Source organism: Crotalus tigris, unplaced genomic scaffold, assembly GCF_016545835.1.
Source record: "Crotalus tigris isolate CLP2741 ecotype Arizona unplaced genomic scaffold, ASM1654583v1 scf7180000024506.7606697, whole genome shotgun sequence".
Lineage (NCBI taxonomy): Eukaryota > Metazoa > Chordata > Lepidosauria > Squamata > Viperidae > Crotalus > Crotalus tigris.
Window position 1 is genome coordinate 1389004 of NW_024100678.1, and position 18599 is coordinate 1407602.

General features: G+C 43.4%; 2 protein-coding genes across 6 annotated transcripts in view; one reads left to right on the forward strand and one right to left on the reverse strand.

Annotated features, from left to right (window-relative positions):
• Window positions 1-17636, reverse strand: part of TBC1D2 (TBC1 domain family member 2) — a 48520-nt gene extending 30884 nt beyond the window's left edge. The window contains exons 1-3 of one of the 3 annotated variants that reach the window (XM_039333681.1): window positions 17541-17636; window positions 14370-14528; window positions 12644-13465 (exon numbers count right to left, since the gene is read on the reverse strand). The gene's annotated coding sequence lies outside the window, so the exon portion shown is untranslated. Of the gene's footprint in view, window positions 1-2724; window positions 2850-12643; window positions 13466-14369; window positions 14529-17540 lie in introns of those variants that run through there. The other 2 variants (XM_039333682.1, XM_039333684.1) reach the window with 2 other exon arrangements.
• A 79-nt stretch (window positions 17637-17715) lies between these two features.
• ELP1 (elongator acetyltransferase complex subunit 1) overlaps window positions 17716-18599 on the forward strand; it is a 46123-nt gene continuing 45239 nt past the window's right edge. For all 3 annotated transcript variants that reach the window (XR_005555544.1, XM_039333679.1, XM_039333678.1), the window contains exon 1: window positions 17716-17868. The gene's annotated coding sequence lies outside the window, so the exon portion shown is untranslated. The remainder of the gene's footprint in view (window positions 17869-18599) is intronic.

Sequence of the window (18599 nt, forward strand, 5' to 3'; positions counted from 1 at the left end):
TCATTTCGCAGGGGCTAACGTCATCACCCATGATCTGACAAAGGGTGGCCGCCTGCTGAAGGAGGTTTGGCTGTCCAATCAATACTCTATCAACTGACACATCAAACTGCTACCAGCTTATCAGGCACTGTGGCAACATGAATCATCATGCAGGGGGCCAGAACGGAGGAACCAATGATTATCCCCCTCCCGTGTAAAGAGGAGAGTGAAAGATCACGATCATACACCAGTTGATATATCAGCGGGGCAGGAGGTTGCAAGGACTAGATGCACGGAGGAGCAGACCAGACTTACAAACTCCAGGAGAGGACAGCAAACCAACACGTCCAGTGATGCTGGCACAGCAGAGAGGCCACAAACCAAAATGACGGCTTTGCATGTGGGTGATGCATCCGGGCATAGCAGTGAGGAAAGCGGACAGGCGTCATCAAACGACTACGCGCCGCAAGACATGTGTTTGGCGAGCGAGGCAAGAGGGGAGAGGCAGCGCGGTAAAAATCAATTGGATGTCGGCCGGCACAATGGAAACAGGACTGATACAGCCGGACCAAGCATGGACAGACCTATGACATGCTGTCCAAACTGTCAACTAACATACTGGAGAGCCTGCATGCTGGAATGACAACATGACACATGGTTGATGCACTCAGGCATGACAGCAAAGCGAATGGTCAGGTGCTGGCGCCAAATGATTGTGCGCCGCAAGATGGACGTGCTTGGCGGGCGGGGCAGGAGGAGAAAGGCAGAGCGGCCAAATCAAAACAGATGTTGGCCAGCACAACAGAGGCAGGATTGAGGCAGCCAGTTGTAGGTGGGTGGGGGATGGACAGACCCATGACACATGCATTGTCCAAATTGTTTAATTCTAAAAGGCTATAAAAACAAGCGTTCCCAGATGCTGGGTTATACTTTGACAATGTCAGCAGACGCTGACGAAAGCTTAGTTTCTAATAAAGTTTTTAGTCTTGGAGATCAGCATTTTTTGTAATTTTTATCACAATACGCTTAGTACATTTCTAGCTTCTGTTGTAACGTAGAAGCAGCTCCTTTGTTCAACAATTCATTTTCTCAAATGAGCTCCCAAGGAAAATGCTTTTCAACAATCACATTAAAATTAACCAAGAACTTGATAAAAAATGAACAATATGCCATTGGATGGGGACGGAATGAATTAAAAATGGCTGATTTACAGTATTGTGATATACATTTTTTTTTTAATTTATCAAATTTATATTCTTCCATATCTCTGTCAAGGGACTCTGGGCGACTTACAACTGCACCAAAACACAAAATAAATCAAAAAGAACAGTGGGTGGTGGCAGTGGGTGGAAGCTCATCAGAGAGATCCAACCCTGGAAATGAGGAGGAATTTTCTGAAAGTGAGAACTGTAAAGCAGTGAGACAGTTGGGCTCCAGGAGTTGCGTGTGCTCCATTGTGGAGATTTTCAAGAAAGGTTTGAGGAATCATCTGTCTGAGATGGTATGAGGAGCCCTGCCTTGGGGATTGGACTAGGAGTCCCTTCCATCTGAGAATTCTGATTCCCTCTGTGCTTTGTGTCACAATGATTGTGCTTCTTGTGAACGGACAGCTTCCCACATGAAAGGCAGAGGCCAATGGCCACCAAGAGTCAGCCATGGGGCTGCCCAGCCATGTGTTCACTCTTGAAAAAGGGCCCATGGCTAGTTTTGATCTTTGGCTTTCCGTTCTCTCCCCAGAAATGAAAAGAGAGTGAAGTGGAGGATGCAGCTTACCACAATTTTGGAGACCTCCAATGAGTCAGTAAGATCTGACCAGCTTCTTACCATGGCAATAGCAGAATGATCTGCCATCCTTATGTAGATTCAAAATGTGGCCATTGTTTTCCTGGTTGTCAAGGGAACGAGATTGTGAATTTGCCTGAAAAGCCACCAGCCAGTGCACAGCTGCCCATTCTTGCTTCATGCAGTGAAATACCAACACCTAGCTTGGTTAAGGCAGCATAAAGGCTTTTCAGAATAGGTGTGACTATTTCAGATGCCAAGAAACTGGTAATAGGCGAGAAAATCACGATAGAAACACATCTTCATTCCCAGGGGTAAGGACAGTTTTGCAACATGGCCAGTGATGGAAGTGAGGATTCTCCAGCAGGATGGCTATAGAATCCATCGGATGGGGTTCATGACAGCCTTCCCGCCCGACAGACTAGGTCAAAACTTTGGCCACACCCCTCTTTTGGGCATGACTCCAGTTTTGACTTAGTCTCAAAGCCCGTTGACAGCAAAAATTTGAGCTCCTCAGATAGCAAGATTTAGAAGCAAAAATCCTCCTCTCTGATAATAGTGGTCAGCTGAATTTGAAGGAGATCGTTCCCTGCTTGTGGCTCGGAGCTCCAAGCCGTCCGTCAGAGCTACGTTCCCCTGAGGGTGCAAATCGGCATGGTGAGAGTATCCCAACGTCTTCTCAGTAACTGGCCCCTTTTTTCTTCAGTTAACAAGCTTTTTAGTTTGATTAGCAACAGCGGAGCTATTTTCCGCCCAGCTGGGATGCGCAAGGCTCCGCGGTCCGAAACGACCGTCAGAGCCGCAAATCACCTTGTGGCAGTTAGGGAGGCAGAGAGGCTGTCGGATAGCAACAGAAGCTGTCCTTTTCCCTCAGCTGAAGCCCGCGACCCCCCGAAACGACCGGGAGAACCGCAGAGCTCTGGGCAACCGAATAAGGAGATTAGCGAATACTCCACTAATTACCTCAGCTGGCAGGCATCCGTTAGGGCTGTAATCGCCATTTTGAACCTCGTGGTTTCTTCCTTTGACAGTTGACAGTTAGAGGGCATGGCCTCTAGCCTCAGCGCCATCTTGGGTGTACTCACTGCAGTCCTCCATTTTAGGTGGGTCATCCACCCGGAGGGTCCCCAACAGTTAAAAAAAATAAATAAATTATAATTATAAAAACAGAAATAAAAAGGAGAGAGGAGAAAAGAGAGAGATAGATACAACCTTACACCCTTGGATCTGTTTTAACAGCCCACATATTGGGGGGAAATATATTACTCCAAACAATTATCCTTTAATAAGCCTGTGGTCATTATCATCCACTGGCCTTGGTGGAGAAGAGTGAGGGAATTCTAAACTAATTCCAGCTGCTCCCTAGTGTGGCCTTTGTCACCGGCTTAACAGGGTCTTTCCTTTTCAGTAAAGAGCCTGTCTGTCCGGCCATTGTTTGCGTGCAGAGCAAGGCTTGCAAACCTCAAATATCTGCTATTGATCTGCGTGTCTTTTCCCCCATTCCAGGTATTGCCTACTCGGGGTACCTGGCCACAATGGCAGACAGTATCTCGCATTCAGCTATACAGGGTTCCAAAGTGCCCCCCCCCAAACAACAACAAAAGCGCAGATCTACAGAATCTGAAGTGGGGGGGGAAAGAAGGCCAAGACAAAACATATTACCCAGAAGGGACCCTCCAAAACAGCTGAGCGAGAGGCCTCGAGGAGACATTTGGCGCTTGAAAGGCAATTCTCCAGGGCCCAGAGAATCAGATCCAATGAGGCTGATATGGTTTCCCCTGCCCCATTGGAGGCCCCTATACCAGAACCTACCTCCCAGGAAGTCCTCAGAACTTGGTCTCCTCTGGGGAAAACCGAGCAGATGGATTCCCCTCACTCTTCATCTCCAGCATCCTCACCAGACCATACCCCCCCCCCCCGTGCCTGCAACTAACGACAGAGCTCAGGAGGACATATGGTCTGCCCAATTTCAAGCATTCATGCAAGATGCTTTCTCCCAATTTATGGCCTCTAAAGGACAAGTAGCCTTTCAACCATCCCTTAAAGGGCGGAAGAAGGCTCCTGCTACAAATATATCTGAGACCTCCTCTCAAATAGGAGAGGGAGAATCAATAGACCTGGACATGACTGACATGCCCCTTTCGGAGGATGAAGGGACCACTCCTGAGCAAACAACAACCTCTGGTCTCTTTGACCCAGCTCTTCTTAAATCCCTGTTAATCAAGGCAGTTTCCACTGTCAATCTAACTTCAGTTCAGGAGGAGAATCCTTCCACAAGTAAGGAGGCTAATCCCCTTTTTGCCAAAAAAGTAGCACAGGACAAGTACATCCCTTGTCCCGAGGTATTCCGCACCTCTGTAGAGGAGCAATGGTCTTCCTTAGCAGCACCACCTACACCTAACAGAGTGGAGAGGAAGTTATTTAATGTGGCTCCTTCCTTTTCCGACTTGCTGGATGTTCCCACAGTAGACAGTCCCCTGATTTCATTGTTTTCCACTTCTGCTATTCCAGGGGACATGGCAGAAGCTTTGAAAGTGGAAGACAAGAAGTTGAACACTCCCTCCGTCGCGCACACCTGGCCGCAGCCTGGGTGGCCAAGGTGGCAACTTCCTTGTCTTTCTTCGCCAGGGCCTGTATTATGTGGCTTCGCGAGCTGCAAACCACTGTACCTCCTGATCAGGTCAGAACTCACCAAACTTTGGCCAAAATACTGGCTGCCTCACAATACATGGCTGACGCCTCGCTACATGCAACCAAATATGCAGCAAGGTCAATAGCAGCCACAGTGGCCTCTCGCAGACTCCTGTGGCTCAAGAATTGGAAAACAGACCTAAAAGCCAAGTGGCGTCTATCAACCTCCAAATACAGTGGGTCACTCTTGTTTGGATCCATTTTGGACCCACATGTAAGTGAAAGCAGGGACAAAAGAAAGATCCTTGTCCACCCATCAAAAAAGCTAGATAGGAAAAATCCACAAGAATTCCGTAGACAGGGATTCCGTCCAAGCAGCTCCTTGGAGTGGAGGCAGCCCTTTCGATCAGGGCAATCCTGGGACTGGTCTAGAGGCTCACAAGCCTTCTATCCAAGACAGGATCGTTCCCAGGATCGCCCAAACATGGGAGCCAGAGGCCAATTCCAATCCAGGCGTCCCTTCAGGGGATCGGGAAGCTGACCCTTTAAACGTTTCAAGTGATGCCAGACAAGACTCTCCCATAGGGGGTCGGTTAGGGAAGTTCAGCGAGGTCTGGGAGCAGACCACCACTGACGCCTGGGTATTGGAAACAATCAGGCACGGTCTCGCCTTAGAGTTCTACTCTCCCCCACCAAACCGTTTCATCAGGTGCCCCCTCTCCAGAAACACATCCAAAGCAAGGTTGGTAGCATCGGCCATTGCACACCTTTTGTCAATTCAGGCCATAGAAAGGGTACCAAAGGAAGAGGAGAGGAAAGGATTCTACTCCATCCTCTTCATGATACCAAAGATCTCAGGAGGGTGGAGGGTGATACTGGACCTAAAGGGTCTGAATTATTATGTAACCTACAGGAGGTTCAAAATGCAGTCCCTAAAGTCCATATTAGCCAGTATCAGGAAGGGAGACCTCCTGTCCTCAATAGATCTCACGGAGGCATACCTGCATATTCCCATCCACCCCAAATACCGCAAATTCCTCAGATTTGCCTACGCCCACTGGCATTACCAGTACAGGGCCCTATCCTTCGGACTCTCCTCAGCCCCAAGGGTATTTACCAAGATACTAGCAGTCATAGCGGCCCATCTCAGGATGATGCCGGTGCGCGTACAATTCTATCTGGACGACATGTATGGCACAATTCTATCTGGACGACATGTAGTGCAAGCTGCACTACCACCCAAAAGAAAAAAAGGCTAGAAGAAACATTTGCAGAGGAGAGGGATCTCTACCTTCTACTTCTGATAAAGGAAGAATGACTCAGGGTAACCTCTTCAATCTCTCCCCAGAGATGAGAAACCAGAGAAGAGAACAGGGCTCTATACAATTTGGGAGATCTTCATCAAGTCATTGAGGCCTGACCACTCCCCATCCTTAGAATGGCAGAAGCACTGTCTCTGTGGATTTGTTGATATGCCAAGAGATGAAAACTGTGTGTTGTCATTTTAGGATTCATCAGAAGAGGACCTACCCATGGAGAAGACAAGCAGGTCGAGGAACATGAACCAAGGAATGAGTCTCTGTCAAGATAGGCAGCACATCAGAGAGTGAAGACCGCTGCCTGTTCAGAAGGGATTGCAGGATAGAAAAAGATCGACCCCCTGACTGGCTCAATTTGGAATAGGAAGGTTGAGCTAATTTGAGGTGCTTACATGTCTCCCCTTCTTTGTGTGGTAGGACTGAAACGGCAGAAGAAGAAGCCGAAGAAGAAAATTCTCAAAAGGAAGTCACAAGTCCTGGTGGGAGGAGGGGAGAAATTGTGTTATATTTCCCCCTAAACTTAAGGCTTCCAAATGCTTTTTTGCTGTGCCTTGTGCCGTACATGACTGTGGTTCCAAGTTGCTCATGAACAGACAGCTTCCCACATGAAAGGCAGAGGACAAACGCCACCAAGTGAGTCAACCACAACTGCTCATATTTGCTTCATGGACTGAAATGCCAACATTTCTATGGCAGCACAAAGGTTTTTCAGTGTAAGAGTGGCCATATTAGATGCCAAGAAACTGGGGGTATGGGTGAAAATTATGTTCTCAACTCTTCTGCCTGGCTCACATCTATTTCTCTTCTCTCCTCTCTTCAGAGAAACTCTGGAAAAGATGTTCATTGGCTTATGTTGCATGGACACCACTGTAGAACTTTCCTATGCCTCCTGATAAGTACCATAAGTTCTCCTAAACCCTGTGTATGGTAGGTCATCAGCGAAAGGCTGTAGAATTGGTAAGAGCCTCTCCCCAAGACTGCTTCCTGCCCACAAGAGTCTTGAAGGGAAAAATTATTGACAGCCAGACTGGCTGGTCTTAGAAAGATGTTCTTTGGCATTGCACCTTCTTCCTTTGCTCAGGCACTGAAGAGTCCCAGGAATGGGGTTGAGGATTGAGAAGTTGGAGACACATCTTCATCCATAGGGATACAGATGCTTTTGCAATATGACTAGCGGGGATTTATACATCAAGACTGGGTGAGGGAGGGGAGGCATTCTTACTTGGGGAGAACACAGTAAACCTAGCAAACTCAAGAAGAGCCACTTGCTTTCCTGGAAAGACGTGATGGCTTGGAGAGCACAATACTGAAAAATACTTGGGGAGAGCTGTTGGACAAATTTTCCAAGTTCTGCAATCTCATTACTTTCTGCAACACAGTCCCTCCCTCCTGGGAATCCAGACAACTTTCCATCACATGCAGAGTAGAAAGCTATTTTCCTGAGGGACAGGTGGGATGGGAATTGGGGATTCCTCCAACTGCGGAGATGCATCCAGCAATAGAAACACTGTTCTGGTCAAGCATACCCATTCACTACCCTTCATGGCGTAGTGCTTTTATATCATTGATTCCAAAGGAGGATCAAGATCTTACTTTACCAAAAAATTATAGGCCTATATCTCTTTTAAATGTGGATTACAAGATATTTGCAAAAATTTTGGTAAATAGGCTTATGAGGGTGGTGCATCATCTTGTGCATAAAGATCAATCAGGGTTTATAACTGGAAGGTATATGAAAAATAATGTTAGACAAATTATTAATCTATTAGAATATTTAGACAAGAACAACCAAGTTCCTGCAGGGCTCATATTTTTAGATGCTGAAAAAGCATTTGATCAATTGAATTGGCATTTTATGTTAACAGTAATGGAAGAAATGAATTTTGGCGAAAAGATATTACAAGCCCTTATGGTAATATATCAAAAACAAACGGCACAACTTATTGTTAATGGAGGTTTGTCGGAGGTTTTTACAATAGAGAAAGGTACTAGACAGGGGTGCCCTTTATCGCCATTGTTGTTTGTTTTAACATTGGAAATATTATTGATTAAAATTCGAGAGTCTCAGGAAATTAAAGGAATAGAAGTTAACAAAAAAGAATATAAGTTGAGAGCTTTTGCGGATGACTTGGTTGTTACTTTGTCGCAACCTGATTATTCTGTAGTAAACTTATTACAGTTGATTCATCATTATGGTTTGGTTTCGGGTTTCAAGATTAATGTAAATAAGACTAAAATCTTACCTAAAAATATGTCTAGTCAGGAGAAGCAGATTTTGGCTAACTTGACGGGTTTTGAGATTGTTAATAAGGTAAAATATTTGGGGGTGATGTTGTCTGTTTCTAATGTAAAATTATTTAAAAATAATTATGAAAGGTTGTGGGTCAGGGTACAGAAGGACTTGAAGAATTGGGAGAAGTTGCAATTATCCCTCATGGGAAGAATTGCAGTGATAAAAATGAATATTCTACCCAAGTTTCTTTTTCTGTTTCAAATGTTACCGATTTTGAAAAATGAGATTAACTTAAGTGAGTGGCAGAAGGGTCTTAATAAATTTATTTGGGCAGGGAAAAAGCCAAGGGTTAAGTTTAAAATTATGCAAGACTTCCGTGAGAGGGGTGGACTCAAGGTACCAAATTTGAAATTATATTACGATGCGGTGGTTTTAACACTAATTAGTGATTGGGTAAATTTGACAAATCCTGAGATACTTCATTTAGAGGGATGGGATTTACTTTATGGGTGGCATGCCTATTTAATATTTAATAAAAAAATGGATTGGGTCTTTAAATCTCATATTTTAAGAATCTCTTTACTTAGGACTTGGAGAAAATATTATAAAAGTGATTTTAAAGTTCCATTATGGGCCATACCTTGGCATGCGATAGAAGGAATAAAAAGAGGTGTAAAAATGGATATGGTGTCTTATAGTCAGCTACTTAGATGGGATGGGCAAAACTGGCAGTTAAGATTACGGGAAGATTTAGCGCAAGAAAATATTATTTATTCTTGGTTCCAATATAGGCAACTAGTAGATAAATGGAAGGTGGATTGTAAATTGGGTTTTCTTAGAGAAGATGGAAATCTTATTAAGCAAGTCAAGGATCAAAGACAAACCCACATCAAGAGAATCTACGGGGTATTAGTTGAAATGGACTCAGAAACGGAATTAATTAAAGACTGCATGATTAGATGGGCGCAGAATTTTGGTGTCCCAGTCTCATTGGACATCTGGGAAACCATTTGGGTGAGAAATGTCAAATTTACACAAGCACAGAACCTTAGGGAGAATTTTTATAAAATGTTTTATAGATGGCACCTTGATCCACAAAAAATGTCTCTTATGTACCCTGACGTACAACCTAAATGTTGGAGATGTGGTTATACGGATGCTTCCTATTATCATATTTGGTGGTCATGCAGAGAGATAAAAGCATTTTGGATCAAAATATGGTGGAATATCCAGAGAATTTTTAGAAGGAGGGTAAAATTTACTCCGCAATTATTTTTGTTGGGCATTGTTACAGATTGCGATACAAAGGAGGTTGTATTGATGTTAAATTTGATTACAGCCGCGAGGCTGTTAGTTGGACAATACTGGAAGAAGGAATCTTTGCCTACACTGCAGGAATGGTTTCTTAAAGTGTCCTATTTGGCGGAAATGGCAAAGATTTCAGCTTTCTTAAAGCAACAAACGCAAGAGAAGTTTCTTGCCGTTTGGGACAAATGGATAAAATTTATACAATTTAGACTGGGTATAAAAAAATATCACATAGTTTTTTCATAAGTTTTATTTTTATATATAGAGAATGTTATATATAGATATTTTTTTATATATATATATAAATATAAATTTTTTAATTTAATTTTTATCTTTATTTGTTAATTTTTAACTAAGCCTATATTCTGCTCTGGGAAGCTCAGGGGGGGGAAGGGAGGGTGTTTGTGAGGGGTGGGGGATGGGTTTTTTTTTTTATATGTAATGTTTAGTTTTTTATTTTTTTTTTGTATATGTTGTTTTTTGTTTTGTATTGTTTTTGTTTTTTTGTAAAATTTATAAAACTTTCAATAAAAAAAAAAAGCATACCCATTCAATAGGCCCTCTTTTAGAAACTCCCTCTTTCTCACTGATGGCTAAAGTCTGTCATTCACAGGATTCTCATGAAGAAGGGGAAGACACCATAGATGATATTAGCAGCCTAGAATTGTTCTGGAACTCCACTCTTTAATTCAAAGACGTATTCATTTGAGCCTGTTCATGAATCACTGCCTCATTCTGAAAAGGGGACTTGTGCAGCTCAATGAAGCTATGAGCTATGCCGTTCAGGGCCATCCAAGATGGACAAGTCATAGTGGAGATTTCTAACAAACCCCATTCCACTGGAGCAGGAAATAGCAACCTCTCCAATATCCTTGCCAAGAAAATCCCGTGACCCGTGTCCAATGGCTAAATGATATGATGCCAGAAGATGAACATCTCAGGTGTCCAATATGCTACTGGGTAAAAGCCCAGGGCAATTACAAGTAACTCTAGAAAGAGTGAAATGGATGGGCCAAAGCCAAAAGGATACTCAGCTGTAGAGGTGTCTGATGGTGAAAGCAAAGTCTGATGCTGTAAAGAACAATATTGCATACATGCCTGAAATGTAAGATATATTAATCAAGGTTACTGTGATGAAACATGAGATGGCAAGATTGAACATCGACATCATGGGAATCAGTTTACTAAAGTGGCAGGTAATGGGCGAATTTAATGCAGATGAATAATTAGAAGAAATTGAGTAGCCTTCACAGTCAATAAAAGAGTGGGAAAAGCAGTACTTGGGTACAGTCTCCAGCCTAGCAAACTCAAGAAGAGCCCCTTGGATTTCTGGAAACACCTTGATGGCTTGGAGGGCAAAATACTGGGAAATACTAGGGAGGAGGAGTTTTCATCTGCTTCCTGTCAACAAATTTTCCACGTTCTGCAACTCTTTGCCCTCTGAATATAGGACCTTTCTCCTGGGAATCTAGACAACATTCCACCACATGCGGAGAACTTTGATATATACCTTAAAATGAACAATTGGTATTTTCAGGTTTTGATGGAGATTCAGGGGATAATTTGATAAGGTATGTGCTCTCAGCTGAAGGATTATGAGGCCCCCAAGAAAGTGTCTGCACTAACATCCTAATGAAAAAATGCTAGGAGGCTAGCCTTTGCAGAGGGGAAGGATCTCTACCCTCTACATCTGCTTTTGATAAAAGAGGAATAACTCAGGGCAAACCCATTGGCAGGCCAGCTGGCAGGCTACTTAGAGCCTCAACGTAGCCACTCTTGATAGAAGGTCCATGGTTAGTTTTGATCTTTGGCCCCTTCAATCTCTCCCAAGGGTTGAGAAGAGGAGGTCGTGTCTCTATACTATTTTAGGATTCATCAGAAGCAGCTCTATGCTTGGAGAAAACAAGCAGCCTAAGGGCTTCGAAGCAGGAAATGTGTCCAGATCCATCAAGGTTGCAGCACCTCATAGGGTGAAGACCCCTGCCTATTCACAAGGGGCTTGTAGAGTAGAAAAAATTGACAGGCTGACTGGCTCATCTCAGAAACGGGAGGCTGAGCTAGCTTAACCCATCTCACCTTCTTCAATCTCACAAGATTGAAAGGATAAGAAAAAAAAAGAGAACTCTTCTGATGGAGATATAACTCCGATTTCAGAAGTAGGTTTAGATACAGGGCTGATGGAGACCATGCATCAAATCCTTGTGGGGGAGGGGAGAAATTGTGTTATATATCCTTGTAACCTTAAGGCTTTCAAATGCTCGTTGTTGGCACTGGGACTGAATGCACCCTATGCTTTAGCTATCTTGTTGGGATGCAGAGCTTTGGATTCATGCCTTGAAGCTTGCAGGATTCGATGGAAGTTCAGGGGTATCCAAAGCCTGCAGCCTCAAAAACGTGGATGTCATTATTTATGATATTTTGGGGGTGGAGTCAGGTGAAAGTGAGGAAGAGGCTACATAGGTATTTGAGGCTGACTTCCAGTCCATGGATAAGAAAGACAAGCTATTTCAGTTGAGGAAGGATGGAGGCCCTATATTCAGTTGTCTAAACTGAATACACTGTGCTGGAGTGTTCAGGGTGCTAAAGCGTGATGACGCCTGGCCCTTGAGGCAACTTACATAGATTAAATATATACACCCAAGCTCTGGTGTGATTGGTTCATTTACCACAAAGCAGCAGGAAAAGTCCTGCAGTGGACTGTGTCTTAAGGCAGGGCTTTTCAACCGGTGGTACGTGTACCACCTGTGGTACATTAGCACGTGGCAAGTGGTACGTGGTTCTACCCAGCCAAATGTAGTGGGAGAGGGAACGATCCAAAGCAGCGCAGCACAGGACTTGCCTTGAGAGAGTCCTCCGGAGCTGCAGAGTGGCTGGGGCGAGGCAAAGGCCCCAGGATCAGCACTTCCGGCTCACCCAGAGAGAAAGGAGGAGGAGGGGAGCAGAGACAGGAGAGGCTATAAAAGGAGGCAGTTTGGGCCGGAGAGGGAGAGAGAAAAAAAGATGCAGCCTTGGGAGGGGGCGGAGTCAACTGTAGCTGCACCAAAGGGAAAGGAGGGTGGGGGGAGAGGAGAGGAGATCAAGCAGGCCAGCCATGAGCCAATCTACAACTTCTGTGGCAGCCATCTGTGCTGGCAGCAACAAACAGACAAGAAACACAGCAGGTGAGGGGTCGCCCTCCACAAGGAATGAAGAAAGGCAGCATCGGCTGGAGGTGAGCAAGGAGGGAGGGAGGGAGGGAGGTGATGGCAATGAGAAAGAGGGAGTAGGAGCAGGAGGGAGGGAGTGTTGGAAGGAAAAGTCCAGGGCTTGCTTTCTAGCTGGGAGTATACCTTTAAGAGACAAGGAAAAAAAATGAAGTGCCGCTGTTTGAAATAGACCAGAGGAAACAAACCTCGGGCTGCTGCTGCTCCGGCTGCTCGAGAGGAGATGTTTAATGGCAAAAGCGAAGTGCCATTTCAGCTGAACAAAGGTCCCTTCCAATTCTATTATTCTGTAATCTCTATTAAATCTATAGATGATTATATATCCTCCCAACTTTAAAACTTCCAGATGTTGGGACGGGGCTGAATGCACCCTATGCTTTAGCCATCTAATTGGGATCCAGAGACCTTTGGATTTATGTCTTGATAAATGTCATTTGCAGGATATGATGGGTGTCCAGGCTGACTCTGGGACCTACAGTCTAGAAGATGCAGAGTTCATGGGTTGTTATTTTTTTGGATGTGGAGTCCATTAATGATTTTTCCAATATGGATTGTGCGGCTGATTATTATGTTGTGGATGTGGAGTCCATTAGTCATTTTTCCGGTGTGCATTCCATGGCTGATTATTATGCTGCGAATATTTTTCCAGTGTGGACTCCATGGCTGATTATTATGTTGCTGATGTGAGGTCCATTAGTAATTTTTTGAATGTGGACTCCATTCAACAGATGTGGAGTCTATTCTTGATATGTCAGATCAGACCCCGAAGAGCAAGAAATAGTTTACAGTGGCACTGGAGTCCACGATGGGATGCGGAAAGCTTTGGATTTATGTCTTCATACGAATAAATGTCATTTGTCCAAGGGGCCTCCAGGAAGATGATGTTATGGAGGTGGAGTCCATTACTGATGTTTTTAATGTGGACTCCTTGGCCGATTCAACAGATCTGTCAGATGAAATGCAGAAGAGCGAGCAACAGAGTCATCAGAGTCTGGTATCTCTTCCAGTTCCTGAGTAAAGAAAGACAAACTGTTTTCTGTTGGGAAGAGATGGAGGCCCTAAATTCTGTTCTTCTAACCTGAGACTACTGATTGGAATGCTCTCATGTCATGGACTGAGGAGATACCTGGTACTTGGGCCTTAATATTTGTACCAATGCTCTGGTGTGACCAGATCATTTGCTGTAAAGCAGTGGTTCTCAACCTGTGGGTCGGGACCCCATTTGGGGTCGAATGACCATTTCATGGGGGTCGCCAAACCATGCTGTCCACCATTTTCTTCCCTTTTCCCTAGCTATCCTACTCCCTCTTATTGGTGGCCACACCCACTTGGGGGTCACCACAACATGGGGAACTGTATTATGGGGTCACGGCATTAGAAAGGTTGAGAACCACTGCTGTAAAGCAACAGGGAAGGGTCCTTTGTAGTTAACCGGTGTCCTACATGGATTTAATAGGGAGAGGGAACTATCCCTTTCTTTTCTCTCTTTCTCTTCATGCCCTGGCCCATGAGACTTAGTGCTGAGACAAACCTGAAGCCCCATAGAGAGTATACTCTGACTGTAGTTAGGGGCTGGCCCTCTAGCAGTCATAATGGTACTGCTTTCCTGCAGAATGGAGGCTTGTCTGCTCAACAGCTGGGCTTGGACTGGGGCCTCCTGCAGCAAGGGGGTTCTCCCTCTTGCCTTGGGTCCTTCTCCCTAAAAGGAAATGGACTAAGATGGTGGGCAGTAGTGGATGGTTAACCTGAGGGTCAGTCATGAGAGATGTGAGGATGGGGGGAAGCTGTACATAAGGTAGTCAATGCTCTGGTCACTTCAGAATGCCCAAAATATTTCAGAGATGAATTCTGGATTGCAAAAATAAGTGTACGCAAAGAACAGATCGAAGAGATAGCAGCCAAACGGTAACATACTCAGAATTTTGGCAGCCCTTTGAGTAAGTCCTGGCTTTCAAAGTCAAAGCAGGCTGAAGTTTCTCTCGGTTACTCAATCTGGAGGTGGAGACTCTTGTTGCTCACTTAGAGATTATCCAGAGACATCTTCTGCTTTACATTTTCTTCCAAGATGCTGTTCTGCTTGAAAGAAGGAGAGACATAATCATATTTCCTGCTCAATTCAGGGATAATTTTGCTACCTGTCTTCTCCAATTTGGCTCTTTCCTAATGTTTTGGAATTCATCAACTTCTGTTAGCATAAAATGGAAGTGGGACTTAGGAACAAGCCAACATCTGCTGAGTGGTCTCTTGCAGAATGGGTTTTTAGAAATAATTTGCACTGATATGTTTATGCATTGCATACATACAGGTCATCCTTGACTTACGATCATAATTGAGTCCAAAATTTCTGTTGTTAAGCAAGATAGTTGTTAAATACGTTTTCTCCCATTTTACGACCTTTCTTGCCACAGTTGCTAAGTGAATCGCTGCAGTTGTTAAGTTAGTAACATGGCTGTTAAGCGAATTGGGCTTTGCCATTGACATAGCTGTCAGAAGTCACAAAGATGACCTCGGAACAGTGCAACCATCATAATTACATGCCAGTTGCCAAACAACAGAATTTTCATCATGGGACCATGGGAATGTTGCAATGGTCATAAAAAATGGTCATAGGCCACTTTTTTCAGTGCCATTATAATTTGGAATGGTCACTAAACAAATGGTTGTAAATTGAGGGCTCCTTTACCGAAAGAAGCCAGGAGTATGATTGGTTGATTCATCAAGTAGTTTGATTTTACTCAGGCTAGATAATCTCTCAAGCCACAAAAGTCCAGCCTCAAATGACCATATTTTGAGGCACATTATGCAAAAATCCAGCTGGAGAAAGATCTGCAGCAAGATGGATAGACTGGATTATCGTGGTGATGGGTGTCCTATTGGAAGATCAGATTAGGGACAGTTCATCCAGGAGAAAATCAATCTATGTAGTCACTAACAGTCCACACTGATTTAATGGTACATAATCAATCAAACAATGCAGATAAAACTCCCTAAAGAAATCTGCAATGCTTGGAAAGGTGGAAGGAAAGAGAAGAAAAGAGGATGGTTGCAATTACAGTGGTGATGGGTGCAGCTTGGGAGACCTGAAGGACCAGCTTGGGGACACATCTCCATGGAGAAAATTTATCTTGACTTTTTTGCCCGTTACACAGCCTTGGCTATATCTGTGCTTATACTCATCCAATATATGAGCCTGACTGTAGCAACTAAAGTGGCCCTTTTATGTGGAAAAGAGGATGGATCCTAGTAGTTTATACCAGGACTTTTCATCCTTTAAGGCATGTGCAGATTTGAACGCCCAAAACTCAGCAGGCTGGCTAGGGAATTTTGGGAGCTGCAGTCCACACATGCCCTAAAGTGGACAAGTTTGAGAATCACTGACACAATCCATCAGTACTTCTAATTCTAATGACTTCTCATTTCATTATAAGTCCAATTCAAAGCATATTATCTATAAAAACCTTCCAATCTTTTTTGAAATGGGATTTTCTGTATTTTTTTATTGTTATTCTGTCTCTCACTATTAAAATAAACCTACCATTAAAATTATAGACTGATCATTTTTTTGTCAGTGGGCAAATGTACAAAATCAGCAGGGGATCAAACACTTTTCCCCCTCACTGTAGATAATTTGCTGCATCCATGCTAGGCAAGCCCAGTTTAGCTTATTGTACTATGTGAACTCAAGCATGAGTTTGGAATATAATGGTAATGAAGGCCTCATGGTGCATCTCCTGCCCTGCAAGCATCCTTCCTGATTCACTGTTCTGCAATTTGAGAGAAGGCCAAATCCTACCAACAGTCAACTGCCATCTTGGCCCTTGCCAAGCCAACCCTACAGGGTGTGTGAGTCTCTCCTGAGCTGCAGCCCTCAAGAAGCTCCCCTAACCCTTTTCTCTGGAGAAGCTGCCCCAAAAACAGAAAGGTGAGCATTGCAATTTGCCTTATTTTATTATTGCTTTTGCTTGGTGTTGACTTTCCTACTTTCTTCTTCACTGTTTTTCTGTGACAGAAGAGATTGATATATTGCCTTTCTTCCAAATGTTCAAGGTAGCTTTCATTGCAACTTCCTTTCCTTTTATCTCAACAACAATCCTGTGAGATAGGATGACTGAAAAAGCACAACTGGCTCAAAGTCCCCAGTAGGTTTCTGGGTGGACTTGAACTTCAAATTGCCTTATCCTGTCCCCCCAACTCCACCACGCTCTCAATTCTAATTCTGCAATACTTACAATTTGACTTATAAAAGTTCTAAGATGCCTTTCTCCAAAGCAGCATGGAAAATCTTAATAATTAAAAAAGATTATTTGTTTTATATTACTAGCTCATCTTCATTAAAACATTACAAGCTCTCAGAAATAAAGAGTGGGGATCCAGCTCTCAATAGGTAAAGTACTAGTCTACTCTGAAATCATTTCACCCCAGGCCACTTTGCTCACATCATACAATATTATGGTTTGTTTAATAATTTATTCCATAAAAACAGTGCACAACACTGAACATTGCAAATTACAATGTTTGGATTCACACATATTTAACTAAATAAATCATATGATGGTTTTAGTTCAATGTGCCAATATAATCTTTTTTCTTTTTTTACATTCTGAGGAGGATCTGAGATTTCCTTATTTTGTTGGCTGTAGGAAAGAGTGAATCAGATGAATGCCTAATTCTTCTTGGAAGGACGACCACTTATCATTAGAAGTTTGGTAGTAACTTTTCAGACTAGCACATTTCATTAGAAAGCAGATAATTTAAAAGTTTGTACCTTTGCCCTTTAATCAAACTCTTGATTTGGGGCTACCACAGACTAATATGCTTCTTCTACAATCTCAGGAGTGTACAAATTGGGGCACTTGCCACAAGAATGTGCCCAACACATAATCTATAAATCACTGATTTCCAGAGATGAAATTACATTTAAAAGAGAACTAATCCGTAATTCCCCAATTATTAAGTCACCAGTATTTCATATGCTTAGAATATTACAGAGTCCGTTTCAACTATGTTATTTCCTTTCATTCACCCAGCTGACATTTAAACAAAGTTCTGGATATTTTTTTAACTATTGAATATGTCGATAATTACATTTTGCATGTTTTAACAAAGGAAAAACGCAAGTCCGGTATTAAAAGCACCTCAGTCTTCGCCAGCACGCGCAGTTAGTTCTCTCACGCAGACTTCACAACGTCACTGAGCACGCGCGACCTAGCAGCCGAGCTGCCCTCATTCTTTTTAGCTTCATCGGCTCACAGAGCATGCTCCAGAAGACCTCTTCCCAGACAGTGTGTTTAAAGATGGCAGGCGCACTGCGTCGCTACCGTAGTTAAGGTTGCACGCGGGCTGTTGCAAGGAAAGCGAGCGGCGCTTTTAAGGCTCTGGACGCTTTTTCCTCTTCTCATTTGCGGGTTTTAAGGTAATCCACTATTATCAAGGAAAAAGGGAAGATAAAATGTTATAGATTTCTACTTTTTTTTTTTTTTACTAGTATGGTCAATTTTCAGAGCAGTCATGGAAGATCCGTGTTTCTCAACCCTGGCATCTTTAAGATGTGCGGACTTCAACTCCCAGAATTCCCTAAGCAGCATCTTAAAGTTGCCAAGGCTCATTTATTTTTATTTACTTATTTAATTTATATCCCACCTTTTTATTATTTTTATTTATTTACTTATTTAATTTATATCCCACCTTTTATTATTGGAGTTATTTTTATAAACAACTCAAGGCCACGAGCATATGTAATACTGCTTTTTCTTTCTATTTTCCCCACAAGAACAACCCTATGGAGTGAATTGGGCTGAGAGAGAATGACTGGCTCAAAGTCACTTAGCTGGCTTTCAGGCCTAAGGCAGGACTAGAATTCACAGTCTCCTGATTTCTAGTGTGGTGCCTTAACCCACTAAAGCAAACTGGTTGAGGAACACTGTTAAGACAGGCAAAGTGGGGTGAGCAAAGTGTAAGAATCCTCTTCTTCAACTTCTTCAAAGGTTTCTTTAGTTCAGTACCTCTAAGCCAGTGTTTCTCAACCTTGACAATTTTAAGGCATGTGGACTTCAACTCCCAGAATTCCACAGCCAGCATTGCTGGCTGTGGAATTCTGGGAGTTGAAGTCCACATGCCTTAAAATTGTCAAGGTTGAGAAACACT